The sequence below is a fragment of the Dasypus novemcinctus genome, chromosome 25 (genome assembly GCF_030445035.2).
Source record: "Dasypus novemcinctus isolate mDasNov1 chromosome 25, mDasNov1.1.hap2, whole genome shotgun sequence".
NCBI lineage: Eukaryota > Metazoa > Chordata > Mammalia > Cingulata > Dasypodidae > Dasypus > Dasypus novemcinctus.
In genome coordinates, this window is record NC_080697.1 from 36,278,327 (window position 1) to 36,299,534 (window position 21,208).

The following is a 21,208-nucleotide window of genomic DNA, read 5'->3' on the forward strand; positions in this document are numbered from 1 at the left end:
TACTCTTAAAGTAATACGAGAAAAGAATAAAGGAAGTTCTAAGGAGTTGTCTATGGGATTCAGGAAGGGCTTATCTGAAGAGTAACTTTTGCTCTGGGTCTTAAAACACAAATAAATATGTGTCTGGTAGGTAAGTATGGGAAAGACAGTACAACAGAGAGAAAATAAGTACAAAGAGACTTTCAGGGTAGAGCAATTAATTTGGTACTTGAAGGCATGGTGTTTAAGGTGTTTCTTTCCCCTGAAGTCTAGCCTAGAATTCCCTATAGAGTGCTAGCTAGCAAAATGAGCAAGGGTCAGGTGAAGCAGACAGGAAAGGCATTTTCCAGCATAGAAGCTCAAAATGCTTGGCTTCAACTAGAGCGAAGGTATTAATGGATGCATTAACATACCTAAAGACATAGCTGCCATGTAGAAAGTGCCACCACTTGGCTCCTGGTTTATGAACCAGACTTGCTAACTCAGTTAAGGTGGCACTATCACAAAAAAATAAAACCCCTCTATTTTGGAGATAAATTAAGGTTTCTAAACTGGTAAGTATGTAGCAGACTAAGGATAAAGTACAATTCACTCAGGAAATGCCATTTGGTAGGAAATGACTGACCAGCTATTCCCTGATCTCATTGTCTGACCATTTGGGAAAAACAAACAACAAACAAAATCCCCTATTTTGATCTTTGAAATTGGGCAAGACTAGAATGAGGGTTTCTGGGTTTGTAGAAAGGGAAGGCATGAATGGATAGTAGGTCAGTGGAGGCTAAATGTTCAAAGGACAGCAGCACTGGGAAAGTATACATCACGTACTAGGCAAGGGGAAAGCTTCCAGGTAATGGAGTGGAATGAAAGACAAACTAGGACAATCACTTGACTTCAGCAGCAAACACGATTTGAGTGGATTATGTACCCCCAGGGTTCAGCAAGGTGACAAAGTCCTGTCCTATTCTCTATGCATGTTGGAGACATAAATTGGGCAGCTCATTTGTGGGAAAAGGGTATAAGAGGCAAAGTAAGAGTGACAGGGTTGGACTACGGGGTGGTACAGTGGCTGTTAATTAACATCCAGCTTTCAGTTCAACTCCTCACCCCACCTCTTGGTCCTGTAGACTCTCAACCCAGAATCTCCTCCAGAGTGTCCTGAGAAGATGCAATCCCACTCTTAGGATGTCCCTCTTTGGCTATCCTCAGGGGTGCAGCTTCCCAGGTTGATTCAATTGTCAACAGGCTTCTAGCCATTTTCCATGAACAGCTGGTTGAAATTTTCTTTTTCTTTTTTTAAAGATTTATTTATTTATTTAACCCCCCCCCCCCCCCCCCCCGCCTTTTGTCTGTTCTCTGTGTCTATTTGCTGTGTCTTGTTTCTTTGTCCGCTTCTGTTGTTGTCAGCGGCACGGGAAGTGTGGGCAGCGCCATTCCTGGGCAGGCTGCACTTTCTTTCGCGCTGGGCGGCTCTCCTTATGGGTGCACTCCTTGCGCGTGGGGCTCCCCTACGCGGGGGGACACCCCTGCGTGGGGCAGCACTCCTTGCGGTCATCAGCCCTGTGCATGGGCCAGTTCCACATGGGTCAAGGAGGCCCGGGATTTGAACTGCAGACCTCCCATGTGGTAGACGGATGCCCTAACCACTGGGCCAAGTCCGTTTCCCTGTTGAAATTTTCTTGTGGCTGACATGAACCTGTGCCCCTTTTCCTGTTTGGGGGCCATCTTGTTTTTGGGATATTTCTTTAGTGTGCGCCCCAAGGTTCTTTAGAGGCAAAAGTGTTTGTTCAGTCTGACAAATTTTGCATATATTTTGTAATCATGCTTGCACCTATCTTAAAAGGCAGATGATTAGATTAATCTCATTTTAAAGATAAGTGCATAAGCTTGTCAAGATCACCCAGCTATAAGATATCCAAGCCATAGTGTGTTGGTAGAGGGGTATAGCATGGGAATTCCACACATGTACCCGATTATTTTTTAAGCTTAAAACTTCTCTAATAAAATACATTTTTCAAAAAAGATAACCTTGAGGAAATTGGAAAAAAATTATCCATGTCAGATTAGAACCTCCGTCTCACCATTGAGTATGATTGTGCAGAGTAAACCAAGGCAAGGTGGGATGTGGCAGACAAGGGCCTGGGGTCCGAGGGAGTGTGAACCGTAAGGAGGCTTTCAGGAGAGCTTTGAGGGGTGGGTGTGTTTCTTAGAGAAGCGGTTCCCAACTTTGTTGAATACTAGCACTTTTACAAATCTCCATGCCCAGGCCCCTGAAACGAGAATTCTGGGGATGAACCCCAGGCATCAGACCTTTTTTAAGCTCCCTAAGTTACTCCACTGCAGCAAGGTTTGAGAAGCAGTCTTTATGCAGTGCCTCTCTAACTTTTTGCAGTGCTTCTCCAGGAATGACCTGGAGATCATCAAAAGGCAGTAGGTGGAGGCTGGGTCCATGGGTCTGCATTTTAAACAAGCTCCAAGGTGATGGTCTTGTAATTTGGCCTTAAAGAGATACAGGGCACTTTATTTCCAGAATTATATTTGGGGAAATAAACCTGGTTTCTTTTGAGAATGCTTCCCTAGGCACGATTCTGTTCTCTGCGAAAGCATCCATTCTAGCTCACATTTCCAGGGGAGCAGAAGCTGCTCTGCAGATTCGATTGGCAGTAACGGGCAGCGCTTTACCACTCAGGTCCAGGCCAGAGCTTTGCCTGCAGTTAGGGAAAGTGTGAGACAAGTGCACAGCGAGGGATAATCATTTTACAGAGGAAGCCCTTTAACTGAGAATAAACAGAATCAAATTAGAAGAGGCAAATTTCCGTGGGGAACCAGGAAAGGATTTTTACGGATGGCTTTTGATTAGACCGTGGGCAGTAGCTGCCACTTGTTTCATTTTAAAAGGAGGCTTAGACTGCAGACCAGAGGCGCTGGCAGAGAGAGGGATGAGGTGACCTAAGAGGATTTTTATTGCTCCAACTTCTGTCACCAAATGAAACTTGAACAGCTTTCTCACATCTTAAACAGACCTATGTAAAACAATTATAAAAATTCCATCCATTATAAAATTCTTCTGTTAATAGCACTTGAGAAATATGCCTCTTGGGTCCCACTAATCTCTGATGGCTGGGATTTAGGCAGCCCAGAAGGAAGGCAGGGATGGCTTCTGAGGAGTCCGTGTAACTGCCACCCCTCTTTTCCAGGAGTTAACTTTTCTTCCCCAAGTCACTGTACTCCTTAGATCCTCAACGTGCAGTGTGGTTTGGGGAGTGGGAAACAAGGAGGGTAATGGTTTCTTCATCTTCTTTGACGTTGCTTTGCAAAATGATGCTACCATATGTGCTGTTATATTTAAAAAGCAAATGCTGGAAACTCACAAAGTGGAAAAAAGCAGGAAGTCCTGTACCATTTGCAAACAGGTTTTCCAGGGAAAGCTGATTTCCTTGCAAGGTTTTGAATTTATCGCATCCATTTTGTTTCTAATTCCATCAGACCAGGTAGGAAAGAGCAGTTATTGGTTCTCTCTCTGACTGGTTAATAGATGGAGTATGTAGCTCTTAAATAGGTTTATGTGTAATTGCTTTTCACACCATTAGGGAGCTACGATGATCTCTTCAGCAGTGTGACAGTATGTGAACACAGACTGAAATGTTTTAATTTTAATAAAAGGTCTCACTTTACATCCAAGATAACATGAGTAGGTATAAGCCTTTATGCTCTTCTTAAGAAGGTGAAAGAAGCACTCAAGAAAAAAAGCACAAGAAACGGATTAAATTTAAACCAACAAAAATAACTTTCCTGTCCTACTACGATCTATGGGTTTAATTAGAGAGGCCAGCCAGTGTTGTAGAGAAGAGTAATGACAGGTCTGGGTTCAAATCTTGTTTCTACAACTTTTTAACTGTGGAACTTTGGGCAAGTACCTCAAACTGATGGACTTTCCAATTCTTCCTCTATACAGTAGGAATAATAGTAACTGTCTTTTAAAGTTGTTGTGTGAATTCAATGCTATTTGTATTTGTAAGAATCTGGTTCATTATATACAAGCTATCTGTGATTAATAATAATTAAATAGAATCAATTAGTTCAATCCTTAGGGGGAAAACATCACTAATTAATTAGAAATTTCACCTCAAGTTTTAATTGGAATATTAATCCTCATTGTATAGTGGCTAGACAAAACAGTTTAAGATACCAATGCATTACATAAAATACCATAAATTGAACATTAGTGAAAACATTTATTTAGATAATAAGAAATCCTAGTAACTGCCATTTAATCATTTATTTTCTAATGGAAGTACCAAATTAAAGGTATTATGGTAAATATGCTTATGAAAACTAGTCTGCTTTGATTCCAAGGACACCAAATTATTCTTATATTATTTATTATTTTAGATGAAAAGTGCTTTAAATTGTCACTGAGAAAAAAGTATGATGTCATATATGCAAAACAAATCCTCACCCCATTTTTTTTTTACCTTCAGCCCTTTGCCAATACCTGGGGGAAAAGTTAGTCTTCAGGAAGGGCCAAGGATGACATGGTGTTTAGGGAATGTGTGAGCATATAATATTTTGAACATTACATTTACATATAGGAAATGATTATGCATTGTACCGCATACATGGCACACCTGTTACTAAACACCTGATACACATTATTACTACAGAGGAATGTGTGCTTTTTAAAATGAATGGTTTGTTTTTAGATTTAATATTGGTAGACATGCCCAATGCCCACAGTATTACAAGGTCTCTCTAAATGTCTTTTGATCCCAGCAGGGTCACAGAGATGATTCAAATATGAAATCACTCTTTGAACAGCCTACAGCCTAGGAAGGCAGAGAAGATGTGAGTGAGAGCTCAAGAGGTAAGAGGAAACCTGATGGTCTTACTGTTGAGAAAAGGCAAGTTTCACGGAGGAGGAGGCATTTGAATGGGACCTGTTTTATTAGGATTTGAATCCAGAATTGAGAGAAAGGAAATTTTGAGATGAGTTCAGGATTGGAGTCAAGAGTTTAAGTGTGTGAAGAAGAAATGGTAAGAAAAAAAATTAGGATGAGTTATGAATGGATTGTTGATAGCTTCCAATGCCAGGCTAGAGAGCTTCGATGTTATTTCCTAGGTGTTGGGGAGCAGGTGAAGGGTGTGATAAGGGCAGTGTTCACAAAAATAGACATCTATTAATATTTAGCAGTGCAGAATGTATAGGGAAAATCTTGTGCCAGGGAGGCCTTTTGTAATCATCACTGTTGGGTTAAAACTTCTCTGTCCTGATAACAAATGCTGAATAACAAGAAGACAAATTCCATAGAAGATGGGAAAGACCTGCTAAGACCAGATTTTGTTATTGTACTATATTATGTCAGTGCATGCAGAGCCAATCCCTGAAAAGAGCTTTAGAAAGTCCAGCGCTTTCCTCTGGTACTAAATGAGGCCATGATGATTTCCATGACACTGTTATCAAAAGGCATTTGGGTAAAAATGAGCTCATTGAGTTTAGGTAAATTTGTTAAGTAAGTGCACTTTTTAGGGACAGATAGGAAAACAGAAGAATACAAACTACATCAACAAACCCAATAATTAATGTTGCTTTGAGGTTCCCTTATATGAATGATGCAATGGGTTTGGGAAATTCAGAATATGTGAGAAAGTAAGGAAGCCAATATTTAATAATTTCCACCTACTAAGCAATGCATCTAAATAAGCATGCCTAATCTTCACAAACAATGCAAAATCAATTCTGATCCCATTATATGTAGAGTAGTTAAGCAATTAGCCAAAGGTCACAGTACTCACAGATTTTGCCCCTGAAGCTTGAACACCAATCAGACTGACTCCAAAAGTCTTTCCACTGCAAGTTAGTAGTTAAGGGCATTAGAATATTCCTTAACTTCTATTTAATAAACTTAAAAACAAATATAAAATGCAGGGCAGTGTATGCAAGTGCATTGGAGGTACTATTTGAAATTAAATTATGTTATTCCTTCTACCCATGCTTTCCCCTGCCTGTCCCAGGAGGGTTCTTATTACAAAAATTTAGAAAGACATTAGCCATCTTTAGTATAGCTCTGATTATCAGGAGCCAAAATTTGAAGGTAATAGTGTTAAATTTATCCTCAAATGATAGGACTTCACAGAACATGTTTCTAATTCATTCCTTTCCCCTTCCATCTTATTTCTGTCTCAGGGAAGAGTCATCATCTTCATGGATCGCTTGGCAATGTAAGACGTATCCCTCAGAGTTGGACACAAGCCTGAGTAAGAGGTGGGCATGTGTATGGGTTTCCTGCTGCCTCTGCACCCCTCAGGTTCAGTCCTAGAAAAGTGGCAGATAGCAAGTGGGTAATCGATCACCCCTTCACATAGGGAGATCCAAGAGCAGGGGATCTTATGTCTTGCTTTTACAAAATTCTAGCTTAGTGACTCTTAGTAGAGTCCCCCATCCATCATGGCACTGGAGAGGAAAACCTCACAGACACCAGGACACCCAGCAGAGTGTGGGTGAGAACAGTTCAAATGTCTTATACCTTTTTCCTTGGCAGTGTGGACAGGATATTCATAGAGAGCCAATGAATGGTCTTTCTTGTTGTAACATGGACCAGAATGTTCCACAGCAGAGGCCATGACAGGAAAGTGGAAAAAAGCAATCAATTCACTGAATATAAAGTCCAATAAAAAAAAGGCCAACAAGGACTATTCTCTTTAGAGGAAGGCCAGTGCAGGTCAGAGTCTGATGTGAACAAGATGACCTTCCTTTAAGTGCCAAACTAATACATTAGCTTATAAGAAATTATGCCTGTCTAGAGTTGAAGAGAAGAAAAATGGAAAGGGAAAAAATTCTGAGTTTACTGACACACTGAAAAAAGAAATTGAAGTGACTGAATTTTCCTTCACTTGGTAAGATTTACTTTTCTGCTATAGCTTGTAATGTGAGCCCAGGATGGCTATTAAGTTAAATTGTAGAAAAGTAAAGTCATATTTCTTCACACTGAGTTTGTGACTTAAAAATATATACAGCCATCAGAAAATGCCAGTTGGGTTGTTACAGATAATTTTTACCAGAGAAATTATAGGATGGAGAGAGTGCTGAGCTCATTCCACATCAGAAATACTTTCTGGAGGAGGAAAGATTTGAGGCAGACCTTGAAAATGGGCAATGTTTGAAGAGGGGGGACATGACAGGAAGATTGCAAGAATAAAGGAGACATGAAAAAGGCATACTTGAGGAAACTGAAAAGTCAGCTTGGAATAAAGCAAGTACTGAGAAAAACATCAGGGGAGGCAGTTTAGACGGAAGCAGTGACAACCTCCCTCAAAAACACAGAGATGTTGATAAAAAATACAATGTTTTTACAAACTACTTCAACATGCTCAAGAAAAGAAAAAGAAATACTCAGATACCCCAAACCAGAAAGAATGCAAAAGCCTAAGCACTAAGCTTCTGCTGGCACCACAGCAGCTCAAAAAATATTGATCAGACATTGGCCCTGGGAACGGGAGCCTCACACAGTCACTATAGAACTTGACTGGGGTCAACTAGGGGTGAGAAGTTGGAATCCCTGTAAAAAGTTAGGGTCACAAAAGTCAATGTTTCAATAGAATGTACTAGGAGGAGGTGGGGCAAGATGGCATCTGAGTGAGTGCACCTCATAATCTCTCCTGCAAAGAAGCAGCTGAGTAGGGTTGGAGACCTGCTGGGCCGGGCTGTTTCAGATGCTTGCAGGGCAGGAGGTGTCTGGACATCGATTTAGTGGGACGGTGACAGAGGAGATTCTTGCAAGAGGTAGAATTTTGACTCTCTTTCACGAAGGTCGGGCTTGTGGGCAGGACCCTTCCCCCTGGGGCTGGCGGGCCGGCAGCTGCGATTCCTGAAGGCTTTGCTGTGCTGGGGAGTTCCCAAGCCCTGAGCGGGCTGTTTCAGGGGCTTGCAGGGTGGGAGGTGTCTGGAAGTCGATTTGGTGAGACAGTGATGGAGGAGATTCTTGCGAGAGGTGGAATTTTGGGTTTCTGACATGGAGATCAGAGGTTCTGGCTGGAGCCCCTCCCCTAGGGCTGGTGGCTGGGCTGCGGCAATCCCTGGGATCTTTGTTGTCTGGGGTGTTCCCAAACCCTGAGCCGGCTGTTTTGGGGGCTTGCAGGGCAGGAATTGTCTGGATGTTGGTTTGGTGAGACAGTGACAGAAGAGATTCTTGCAAGAGGTGGAACTTTTGCTTTCTGACATGGAGGTCAGAAGTTGCAGGCAGAACCTCTCCCCCTACGGCTGGCGGCCCGTCCACGGTGGTTCTTAAAATCCTTGCAGTGCAGCAGTGCTCTCAGCAGGCTGTTTCAGGGGCTTGCAGGGCAGGAGGTGCCTGGAAGTCAATTTGGTGAGACAGTGATAGAAGAGATTCTTGTGAGAGGTGGAATTTTGGGTTTGTTTGTGTTTTTTTTCCCCTTTCTTTCTTTTTTGTCTTGGTTGCTAATATCGCATTGTCTTCTGGTCTTTTCTCCCATTTTATCCCCCAAGGTCCTTTTTCATTTATTTAGGTTTTTTTCTCCTTTTCTTTTTCTTACTTGTTTCTCCTCCCCCCCTTTTCTATGCCCACCCCCTTTTTCTCTTCTCTTTTTTTTTCTTTTCTCTCTTTTTCTTCTTATTTTATTTTCTTTTGTTTATATAATAGGTGCTGCAGGGAGCGCTTCACACTTGCTGTGTTTCCTCATCCTCCATTTCCTCTTTTCTGTGTGAATTGATTTTGGCCACCTTCACTATCCCCTTTCCCCCACATCTTGCTATCATCCATCATCTACTGTTTTTCTTACATTCCACCTCACTTTCTTTGGTCCCCAAATTGTCTGACTTTTAATTTCTAATACCTTTGCTCTTTTTTCTGTATTTTATCCACCCTTGATATTGTTATTTTTCTTTTCTCTTTCCCTCTTTCATGAAAACAATGGCCTTTTAATTCATACTATAATCCTCCCCATATTCAGTTGACTGTCTCATTATAAGTACTATACTTACTGCTATAACTCTACACAATTTACATGGGTCTACTATCCATTCTCCTAAGTCTCACATTGTTGCTCTATTAACATTTATTACCAATATTACTTTATACATTTTCTTTTCTTACTCATTTTGCTTTCCCGGGCCCTAATATTCTCCTTCAAAGTGAACTTAGCCAGCAACAAGAAAATAGAGTAAGAAGAACAAAGTGACAAAGAGAAAACATAACACTTACACATGAACAACAACTAATTAATCCCCAAGACTAGACAAAGAGTCGAAGGAACTGATTAAACCCATCAAGATAAAATGATGAACAGACAGCAACAAAAAACTACAAACCAAACCAATAAACAGGAAAACATGACCAAATCCAATGAACAAACCAAAAACCAGAACATTGACAAGTAATTAAAGATCTCAAAACATATATTAGAGACAAACTTAATGAAGTAAAGGAAGAGATTAAAAATATGAAGAAAACACTTGGAGAGGAAATTGCAGACATATTCAAAAAGATGACAGATATGATGGTGATAAATACCAGAGTTCAAGAAATCAAAAATACACTCTCAGCAAATAGCAGCAGATTAGAAGAGAACTAGCAACATGGAAGACAGTACATCTGAAATCAAACAGATAGAACTGATCCATAAAAAGATAGAAAAAATCCAACTAGGACTTAGGGACCTGAATGACAATGCAAAATGCAGAAACATACATATTATAGGCATCCCAGAAGGAGAAGAGAAGGGAAAGGGGATAGAAAGGGTGTTGGAGGAAATAATGGCTGAAAACTTCCTAAATCTACTGAGATAGATGGATGTACATGTCCAGGAAGCACAACATACCCCAAACACCATAAATCCCAACAGGCTCACCCCAAGACATATACTTGTCAAATTATCCAATGCTCAAGACAAAGAGAAAATTCTAAAAGCAGCAAGAGAAAAGAGAACCATCACATACAAGGGAGGCAGGGAGGCTCCATAAGATTAAATTCTGATTTCTCATCTGAAACCATGGAGGCAAGAAGGCAGGGTATGATATAGTCAAGGTACTAAAAGAAAAAAATTTCCAACCAAGAATACTCTACCCAGCTAAACTAGCATTCAAAAATGATGGAGATTTCAAAATATTCACAGATAAACAGAAATTGAAAGAGTATACCAACAAGAACCCTTCCTTTCAAGAAATACTAAAGGGAGTTCTGCAGGAAGAAAGAAAAAAACAGGAGAGGCAGAGTTGGAGGAGAGTGTAAGAGCAACAAAAAAGACAAAAAGAGAAGGAAAAAAACAGACAAAGTATGACAAACACAAGTCCAAAGAAAATATGGCTAACATCAATAATTCCTTGAAAGTAATAACACTGAATGTCAATGAATTAAACTCACCTGTCAAAAGTTTCAGACTGGGAGATTGGATAAGGAAATATGACCCATCTATATGCTGTCTACAAGAAAAACATCTTAGACCCAGGAATTCATGGAGGTTGAAAGTGAATGGCTGGAAAACAATCTTACAAGCAAACAATCACCAAAAAAAGGCAGGAGTAGTTATATTAATATCAGACAAAAGACTTTAAATGTGAAACAATTGTGAGAGACAAAGAAGGATACTACATATTAGTGGAAGGGATAATCTTTCAAGAAGACGAACAATCATAAATATTTATGCTCCTAACAAGGGTGCCTCCAAATACATGAGGCAAATACTGGAAAAACTAAGTGAAAGAATAGATGCCTCTACAATTATGGTGGGAGACTTTAATACACCACTATCAACTTTGGACAGAACATCTCAAAAGAGAATCAATAAAGAAACAAAAACTTTGAACAGTATATTAGAGGAGCTGGATCTAATAGACATATACAGATCATTACATCCAAATACAGGAGGATATACATTTTTCTCAAGTGCACATGGATCATTCTCCAAGATAGACTATATGCTAGGCCACAAAGAAAGGCTCAATGAATTCAGAAAGATCTAGGCCACAAAGAAAGCCTCAATGAATTCAGAAAGATCGAAATCATACAAAATAATATCTCTGACTATAGTGGAGTGAAGCTGGAAATCTGCAAAGGCCAAAGGGCCAGATTTCACACCAAGATATGGAAATTAAACAGCACACTCTTAGAAAAACAGTGGGTCAAAGAGGAAATCTCAAAAGAAATTAATAACTACCTTGAAACTAATGAAAATGATAACACAACATACCAAAACTTATGGGATGGAGCAAAAGCAGTACTGAGAGGGAAATTTATAGCCATAAATTCATACATCAAAATAGAAGAAAGAGCAAAAATTAAAGAACTAATGCACATTTGGAAGAATTAGTAAAAAGACAACAACGTAACCCCACAGGAAGAAGAAAGAAAGAAATAACAAAGATAAGAACAGAACTAAATGAAATAGAAAATAAGAAAGCACTTGAAAAGATAAAACTAAGAGCTCGTTCTTTGAGAAGATCAATAAAATTGACAAACCCTTAGCAAGGCGAACAAAGAAAAAAAAAGAGAAGATGCAAATACACAAAATAAGAAATGAGAAAGGAGATATCAGCACTAACCCCACAGAAAAAAAACTATTATAAGAGGATACTTTGAAAAACTATATTCCAACAAAAATGACAATTCAGAGGAAATGGACAAATTCCCAGAAACACATAAGCAGCCTATATTGACAAAAGAAGAAATTGATGATCTCAACAAACCAATCACAAGTCAAGAGATAGAATCAGTCATTAAAAACCTCCCAACTAAGAAGAGCCCAGGACCAGATGCCTTCAAAGGTGAATTCTACAAAACATTCCGGAAAGAACTAACACCAATCCTGCTGAAACTCTTCCAAAAAATTGAAACAGAGGGAACATTACCTAACTCATTCTATGATGCCAACATTACCCTAGTACCAAAGCCAAACAAAGACACCACAAGAAAGGAAAATTACAGACCAATTTCTCTAATGAACCTAGACGCAAATACCCTCAACAAAATACTTGCTAACCGTATTCAACAACACATTAAGCGAATTATACACCACGACCAAGTGGAATTCATTCCGGGTATGCAAGATGGTTCAACATAAGAACATCAATCAATGTAATACACCATATAAACAAATTGAAGGGAAAAAATCACATGATTATATCTATAGATGCAGAAAAACATTTGACAAAATACAGCACCCTTTCTTGATAAAAACACTGCAAAAGATCAGAATACAAGGAAATTTTCTGAACATGATAAAGAGTGTATATGAAAAACCCACAGCCAACATCGTTTATAATGGTGAAATCCTAAAATCCTTCCCTTTAAGATCAGGAACAAGACAAGGATGCCCACTCTCACTTCTTCTATTTAACATTGCCTTAGAAGTACTTGCTCGAGCACTGAGGCAAGAACCAGATATAAAAGGCATTCAAATTGGAAAGGAAGAAGTCAAAATTTCATTATTTGCAGATGACATGATCCTATACATTGAAAACCCTGAGAGGTCTACAAACAAAGTTTCTCGAACTCATAAATGAGTTTAGTAAAGTCACAGGCTATAAGATTAATGCGTAAAAATCAGTAGCATTTCTGTACACCAATAATGAGCAAGCTCAGAAGGAAATCAAGAAACAAATACCATTTACAATAGTCAATAAAAAAATCAAATACCTAAGAATAAATTTAACTAAAGATGTAAAAGACTTATACACATAAAACTGGGGACCTCATATTTTTTGAATGTAATAAAAAAATAAATAAAGACAAAAAAATAAAAACCACTCAGGGAAGCCAATGTGGCTCAGTGGTTAAGTGCCAGCCTCCGACATACGAGGTCCCGGGTTGAATCCCTGGCTCAGATACCTCAAAAAAAAAAAAAAGGACTGCAAAACACAATGAACCCTATTGTAAGTGATGGACTATAGCTAATAATACAATTACTAAAACGTTCTTTCATGAATTAAAGTAAACGTATCATACTAATAGAAAAAAAAAGAATGTGCTAGAAATACTACACACATGGCCTGGATTAGCCCATGGCTCTATATAGGATTAACATGTCTTTATGGCTTTACTATGGGTTGACATAGTAAAATTCACTATTATGCCTCTAAGCAGTGTGAAATTCTAATGTACACAACCCACAAAGGTGCTGGAAAGTTACCATAAAAACTAATACAGGACGAATACTGTATGGTCTCACTGAAATGAACTAAATACAGTAAGTAAAATTGTGGAGTTAAACTGTAGAGGATATGTTAATAAGAGATAGAATGTGGGTTGAGAAGGGGCGGCTGATGCTGAATGTATGTAAAAGGTTCAGTAAGGTTGATTGTAAATATGTAAAAATGGGTAGAGCTGATAACATTATAATGAAAAAAAAGTAATGCTGCAGATTTGTAAATGTGGTTGTGGCTGGAAGGAGTTGCCTAGGGAGGTTAATGTTAATTGCAAGACAGGATAATCAAGGGACTGTATGATTTAGTAATTTTGGTGCTAGATGAAGATTGTGGTCAATAATACAAATATAAATATGTTCCTCTATTACAAGGTGTTCAGTATATGATGACACATGAGAAAAATTCAACTTATATAACTCTATAACTTAGAGACTCTATTTAAAATTAATATTGTAATATTTTTGCAGCAAAGGCAAAGAAGGTACTGTATCAATGCTAAAGGTAAAATATGAGATTTAGTTTTATGAGATCTGAATATGATTAAGCTTTTTTTTTTTTTTTCATTTTCTTCATTAACAAGGAGACCTTGTTCATGTTATTTTACCAAACTGTGCTCATTTATTCATCTTCTGGAACACTGGAGCAATAATTGTATTTGTTGTTCTACATAAACTCAAGATCTTTTTACTAGTCATTTCAAGAAACACCACTTCTGGCCTAATAATTAATTTGACTGGTTGCTGCACTTCATCATGTACCTGACACTTCTAAAATCCTCATTCTAACTTAACCACAATAGTGTGGGGTAATTGACATTCTCCATTTCTATAAGGAAGAACTGTTCCTGAGGGCCACAGAGCCAAAAATTGATGTCAGGTCTTGCATCCAGTTATTCTATTTTTAACTATTTTGGTTTCATTTTTGCTTGTTTCATTCCTTTTACAACTCCCACTCTTCTCTCTTTCCTTCTATCCTTTCTTAGAGAAGATTTGTTTACTTTATCCCAACTTCCTCTAGAAAGAGGGGAGGAGACATACATTCCATAACTGCATAATTTCAAATGATGCAATCATGATGACTTAATTTGACTTTTTTCTGATTATAAAAGTCAAGTGTGTTCATTTTGTAGGAAATATGGAAGATAATACAAAGTCTAAAAAGAAAATATATAACCCATTATCACATCACAAAAATAACTATTAGTGATATCTATCTCCTTATCTTTGTCTATCTCTCCTTTTATCTTTCTTTGTTTACATTCAGCTATCCTATTATCTATTTATGTATCTATTTTCATCTATGTTTCTATAATTCTATATTTATACATCTTTAAAATGTCATATCAAGCTATGATTACTTTTTATTCATAAATGCATAATGAGTTTTTCCTATGTAATAAATAATTTTCAGAAGCATTATTTTAAGCTCTACATAATAGGATTAATTTAATCAATTCCCTGTTTGTTTGGTTTTTTTTTTTTTTGTCATTTATGTAGTTTCCAGGTTTTTTTTTTCTTTTTCTCTTCTATAATAAATAACATGCAATGAACGACCTTGCCAGATGCCCTTTTTGACTTCTTGGAAGTAAGGCTTCTTTGCAGGCTGCTTGTGAGTTTGCTTTTCTTTCCAACACAAGGAAAATGTCTGGAAGCAGCAGGATCCCAAATCAAACAACTGGGAGGTTGATGAATGCTTCAAGTAGCAAAGTCAGCTGCAGATGGACCATTTGACACTCTGCAACCCACATGTTTGATGTTTTTGATGAGCTCTCAGCTTCACCAGCTTCATAAAAGCAGCCACCACTCTTTGCTGGAATACCAAATGGGCAAGGAATTAGTGTTTTAAAAAATGGATTCATTCTGGTCTTAGATTCAAGTTAGATAAAAGGGCAGTTCCTGATCCCCTCTAGGGGACAACAAGGAACCAGTAGGGCCTGAAAGCTATTGTGCATCATTCAAAGAGCTTTTTGGAAATTAGACATTCATTCTTGGGAGGGCTTTATAATTGGCACTTCAAATTCCTTTGTTGTGTGCTAGAATTAGATTAGCTTAAAGTCCCTGTGTGCAAGGGACTCCCTGTTTGCCAGGGACTGAACTAACCCCTAGACTTCCAATATCTCATTTATCCCTCACAACCATCCAATGAGGGAGGTTCACAAATGCTGCTCATTTTGGGGAAAAGAAAATTGAGAGTCAAGGTAAAGGAACATGCCTCAAAATCATAGTTTCTAAGTTGAAAAATTAGGATATGAACTAAATTTGTCTGATTCAGGGTGTCTCAGCCCCTGAACTATTGGCATTTTTGGGCAAGGTCATTCTTTGTTGACATGTATTGTAGGACGCTCAACAGCATCCCCGACCTCTACTCACTAGATATCAGCAGTATCCGTCACATCCTCTTCCTACTCACCAAGTTCTAAAAATGAAAAATATCTCCCAGATACTGCCAAATGTCCCCTGGGGAGCCAAATCACCCCAATTGAGAACCACAGGTTTAACTCCATCATCCCAACTTTTAACGATTATATAGCATTTAATCTCATGGGAAAATAAAATTTACTTAATAACTGCGTTTTTTTTTTTAGAAAGTGGTTTCTCACAGCATGAGTCTCAAGTTGGTTAGAGAATTTTGAGTAAGTTGTCTCTCAGTGGAGAAAATACGGCAGAAGGTACATCTGTGATCGGTCATCTTCTAACAGAAAAGACTGATTTTCCTTCCTAGTATTCACAGTCATTCCAGTCCTTCAAGAAAACTATTTCTCCCCTCCCATAAAGTAATATCCTGGTCAAAATAGGACTCTTTTTATTAATTTTCTGAACACCTGATAAGTTTATCCATTTCTATCTTCATTCTCCAAGATAGTTGCCTTTTCCTTTTCACCAGCTGGCTTGATGTTTCCCAATCACTTCATACCTGGAATTAAGGGGGAAAAAGTAGCTTGTAAAAATGCCTACTCTGGCTTCCAAGTTAGGATGGAGGAGTATGAAAGTTTAAATAGGTTGAAAAGGTCATTCCCTGAAATTTAATGGCAATTGCTTCTCCTTAGTTGTTCAGGGAGGAACCAGAAGTTGCCAATGATCTGTCCAAATTGGTCATTAAGGGGGTCTGGTGGCAAAGTGAATATTACTACCAGAAAGTGCAAATTTTATTGCTATGCGGGCCTGAAAGCCTGTGATCTGCATTCAAATATAGCTGCAAAACAGCTGTGATAGAAAATTGGTAATTTACCAGTGCTTAATGACTAATGCCCTACCCAATCTGAATTAGCAAGATTTATGACAGAATTGCTTTGTTCAGCTGAACTCTCTGCTATTTTCAAGGAAATCACAAAAGCCCAAAGTGCGTGAGTGGGTAATACTGTTGTCTGGGCCTGATACGCAGGGATAGGCATTTATCCCAAAACTCAGCGGGAAGGGGTTTGGATGACTAGGCAGGTCTTGGCCTGTTTTAAAATTGAGCCACATGTCTCAGAAGGTGACATTTCCATCACTTTTGAACATCATTTTAGAGACAATCCTGGCTGAAGTATATCAATCATCAACTCCAACTTCTGTACCTTTCTCAAGGTAAAGGGAGATTAATTCCTATATTCAGACCAGATTCCAGTTCATTTATTCTAACCCATAATGGCTTTACCAAGAAAGATAATATAAATTTGAAAGCACTGTAACATGAAAGTAAGAGCTTGGTAATTGATGCCAGACTGTCTGAGTACAAATCCAAATTCTGTCACTTGTGTGACTCAAGAATTTCCTGAATCTCTCTGGATCTCAGTTTCCTCATCTGTAAAATAAGACGATTATAGTACTTTTTTCATGGACACATTGATAGGGTTGAATGACTAATGCCACAAAAAGTTCTTTGAACATTCCCTGGCTCATAAGATGTGTTCAGTCAGTGTTAGAAGCTATTATTGTTATTATTATTATTATTTAAATACAGCTATTTCAAAAAATGTAAAAAATTCATTTTCCATAAGTGGAAAACATGTTTTTAAAGATTAATAATCTCTTCAACATGTAGACCTGAATGCTTTCTTGATCCACTCATTTATTTATTCACTCTTAATTTTAATCATTCTTTGACGTATTTACTCATTTTTCAGTTCTCATTTGTCAGTAAATATGTACCCAGAACTGAACTAGACTCTTAGGCTACACAGGTAAGAAAGAGTCCCAGCCTTTGCAGAAATTGTGGACAGTGGAGAAAATGAAACTGAAAAAGATAGGATATGCTGCAGTGTGATAGGTGCTCAAAATAGATGAGGCATGACACCATGGGGAGGTGGTTGTGAAAACATTGATTGAAACTCTGGCACCAGGGATAAAACTATATTATTTCAGTTACTATGACAGTCATACGACTTTTCATTACCTCCTTTATTTTGTTTATTTTTTAAATTTCTCCTCCCCTGCTTCGTTCTCCCCATTGTCTGCTCTCTGCGTCCATTTGCTGTGTGTTCTTCTGTGTCTGCTTATATTCTCAATAGGTGGCTCTGGGAACTGATCCTGGGACCTTCCAGAGTGGGGGATAGGCAATATCTCTCTTGCACCATCTCATCTCCTTGTTCTGTTACGTCTTCTTATTTTCTCTCCTCTGTGTCTCTTGCGTCATTTTGCTGTGCCAGCTCTCCGTGTCGGCCAGCATTCCTGAGCAAGGCAGCTTTCCCGCATGGGGCAGCACTCTATGTGGGCCAGCTCGCAGCGTGGGCCAGCTTGCCCTCACCAGGAGGCCCTGAGCATCGAACCCTGGACCTCCTATATGTTAAATGGGAGCCCAATTGGTTGAGCCACATTCATTTCCTCTCATTACCTCCTTTAGATAGTCTCTGTAGGACCTACCACTCTCCATAGGACCTTCCAGTAGTAGAGCTGGAGTCAGCTCCAGACCAGGCTCCTGATCCAGGATTCTTTACCTCACTGCGACTTCTGACTATGATGAGGAAGAGTAGAAATGTAAAACAAAGTTGCCAGAAATTAGTGTTCCATATTCCCTTTGTTTTATAATCTCTTTCATAATGAGCAAAGAATCGATAGAAATCATCTTTTCAATCATTTTTCAGTGTGCATCTATTATGCTGGAAACAAACAGTGATCACAGCACAGAGGATTGTTGAGGACCACCATCACCAGCTTTCTAACTCCCTTTCTTCCCAGGGTTGACCTCTGTTAAGAATGCCATGTGCATTCATCTAGGTGTCTTTTATGCATTTACAAAACTTATAAAAAAGTCCCATATATCCACATGCACCATATCTCATTTAACCACACAAATGGTACTTGGGAGGATAATGAGTGGATGGACAAGGTAATATTTCTTCCAACTTATTTTTGAACCTACTTAACTTTTCCACCTGGCCAAGGATAGTTCCAATATTTTACCTGCATTGGCAAGGACACCTTTAAGACAAAGAGCAGAGGACCATGCTATCTTGAAGGTTTGGCCACATTGAGCTGTATGTGAGGATACAAGTATATTGTTTTTCCACATGGCAACTTCAGGAATCTTGAGCATGAATCTCCTAGGAGTGGAGAACACCCACTGTGCAAATGTCTGCTGTTGTGGAATTAATAAATAACACAATTGTTTCCCTTTGATGTCACATATGCCAGAGCCAATGATGAGCTCATGGCATGCGTCTTTTTTCACTTGGAATGCTTTGGCCCCTCGCCATAGGAGGTGATCCACTTGGGGACAGCACCTGTCAGATTGTGAGCATTGTCACTGATGATAGACCATTCCTCCAGGCTGTCTGGGGCCAAAAATACATCTCATAGAGGAATGGACAAAAGCTTCCCAGAACAGATGTTACTGCTGGAAGCAAGGAAACTTCACTCTTCTGCTTAGAGCTGCTGGAGCCCAGCTGCGTACAGGAGGCAGGCTTCAGCCACACAGACCCCCTGGGCTCTAGCCTCCTTGCAGGTAGCCAACGTTCGGAGACTGACAGATGAAAGGCTGCTCTCCAGATGTCTCCTGCTGAGGGTGAAGCGGCCTGTCCGGAAATGCCATGTTTGGCAATTGCCACAAACCCCTTCCTACTGCTATTGGTCCAGAGCTCCTATGGGGGCAGGAAAAGTGCTTGCATTAGTCACCTAAAGTGACAAATGAAAGGGAACTTTTGGCTTTGCTCATATTGATACTAGGCTGACAATGTGATGTGCTTTCTTGGTATCTCATTAGTGGCATTTTAGATTATAATAAGAGCCACAGTGATTCTGCTAAAATGTACCGTTTCACCCATCCATGGTCTGTCAGTGGGGCCAGGGTAAATCCAATTTAAAAGGGCTTAAATTTCACTCTCCCTAGACTCACATTTCATAAATAAAACAGCTTTTTTCTTCTCTGCAGATTATAACACTTCTTGTTATGAGCCCTCACAATGCTGGACAGCATAAAAACTTACAGTTGCTGATTGATGAGCTTATGGTCTCTTCTAATTTGAATGTACTTTTAGTCTCAATAGTGATTGTTTATAAAAACTCAACTCTTCCTCATTGTTCATTTCGATAGCTGCTTTTAGATATTTCAGTATCATATAAACGGTTCAGATTTTTCAGGATGCACCTTCTATCCCTTCTCTTTCTCAAAATGGTACCAGGGTGAATGAGGACACCTGTTCTTACAGAAGTTGGGAAAAAGTATTGAATCCATGCAATCTCATTTAAATTTTTACTGTTCACTGTTAAGGATCCTTTTCTGGTTTGCTTTGTGGTCTGATGATCACTGAGATACTGTTGCTATTTCCTTCTTTCTTCTCACAAGGTCCTTCAGCTGATGGATCAGAATTTGTCCTCCTCCATTGTATGCTCTTTCTTATGTCTAACTTCATGGATACTGGAAGACTGGTACAGAGACAATCTGACTTTCAGAAACTTTAAAAAAATAGTGTAGTAATGGAATGAAGTCATTAGCATGTCAGTGTAAGACATCCCCTGGAAAAATCTCTCCTCAGAAGCAACAAATAAAAGGGCAAATCCCACTTGATTAAAACTCTGGATGAAGATAGGGACTGGAGAAGGACTCCACAAAAGCTGGATTGAAGAAAAATAAAAATAATCTCCAAAATCAGTTAGGGAATTTCCATCCCTGATACCCGAGGCTGGACCCTTCCCTTCTCACTCAGTCCAGCGTACCTTGGGAATCCCAGAGAAGCAGCATGGCCTGGGTCCCTCCTGCTATGGATATAGACTATAGGGCAATTCACAGTAGTAAGTTAGAACCCCAAACATACTCAGGCACAGGATCCATGTCCACAGATACCCAGGGTAGACTATAAGCCACTGAGACATGTTGCATAACCCCTCAGGGGGTTATGGGGTGCAGAGAGTGACCATGGCAGAAGTATTGGCAAGAGCTGAAGGCACTCAATCAATTTTTTTGCTACTTGGACCATCTAAACACAAAATGGATTTTTCTGGATTGACCCACCTTTCTGGATTGATTTAATCTAGGTCCCTGGGGCAAGATACCCAAATGGAGAAGAAATTGAAGGCAGAAAAGTCTCACAGGCACACAAAATAATAAGCAGGGGAGGAACTGAACTGAACTGCTGTAAGACAGGATGGATCTGAGAGTTGAAAAGTGTAAGGAAAAGGAGACACTGAGTAAAGGAATTTTAAAAAATCATAGAAGCTAGGGAGAAAAGTCTGCAAAAAAACAAACAACAGATCAAGATTCCTAGAGAAAGTGCAGAGGAAAAGAATATCGCCCCTCGAGGTGAAACAGCTGCACAAAAAGGGCACTCTTCCCCTTCTCAACCAGAAACACAGGGAAGATTGCAGTAAGGGAAAATTCAACTATAAACTAAACTAAACTTATTATTATTCTAGCAAAGGAAGAACTTATAGCATTGATATAAAGTAGTGGTCACCAGAGATTCTGAGGGAAAGGAGACAGAAGAATAGGTGTAACATGGGGCATTTTGAGGACAGTGGAATTGTTCTGAATGAAATTGCAATGACAGATACAGGCCATTATAGATTTTGTCAAAATCCATAAAAATGTGTGGTACAAAGTGTAAACTCTAATGTCAGTTATTGACCATGGTTAGCAGCAATGCTTCAATATGTGTTCCTC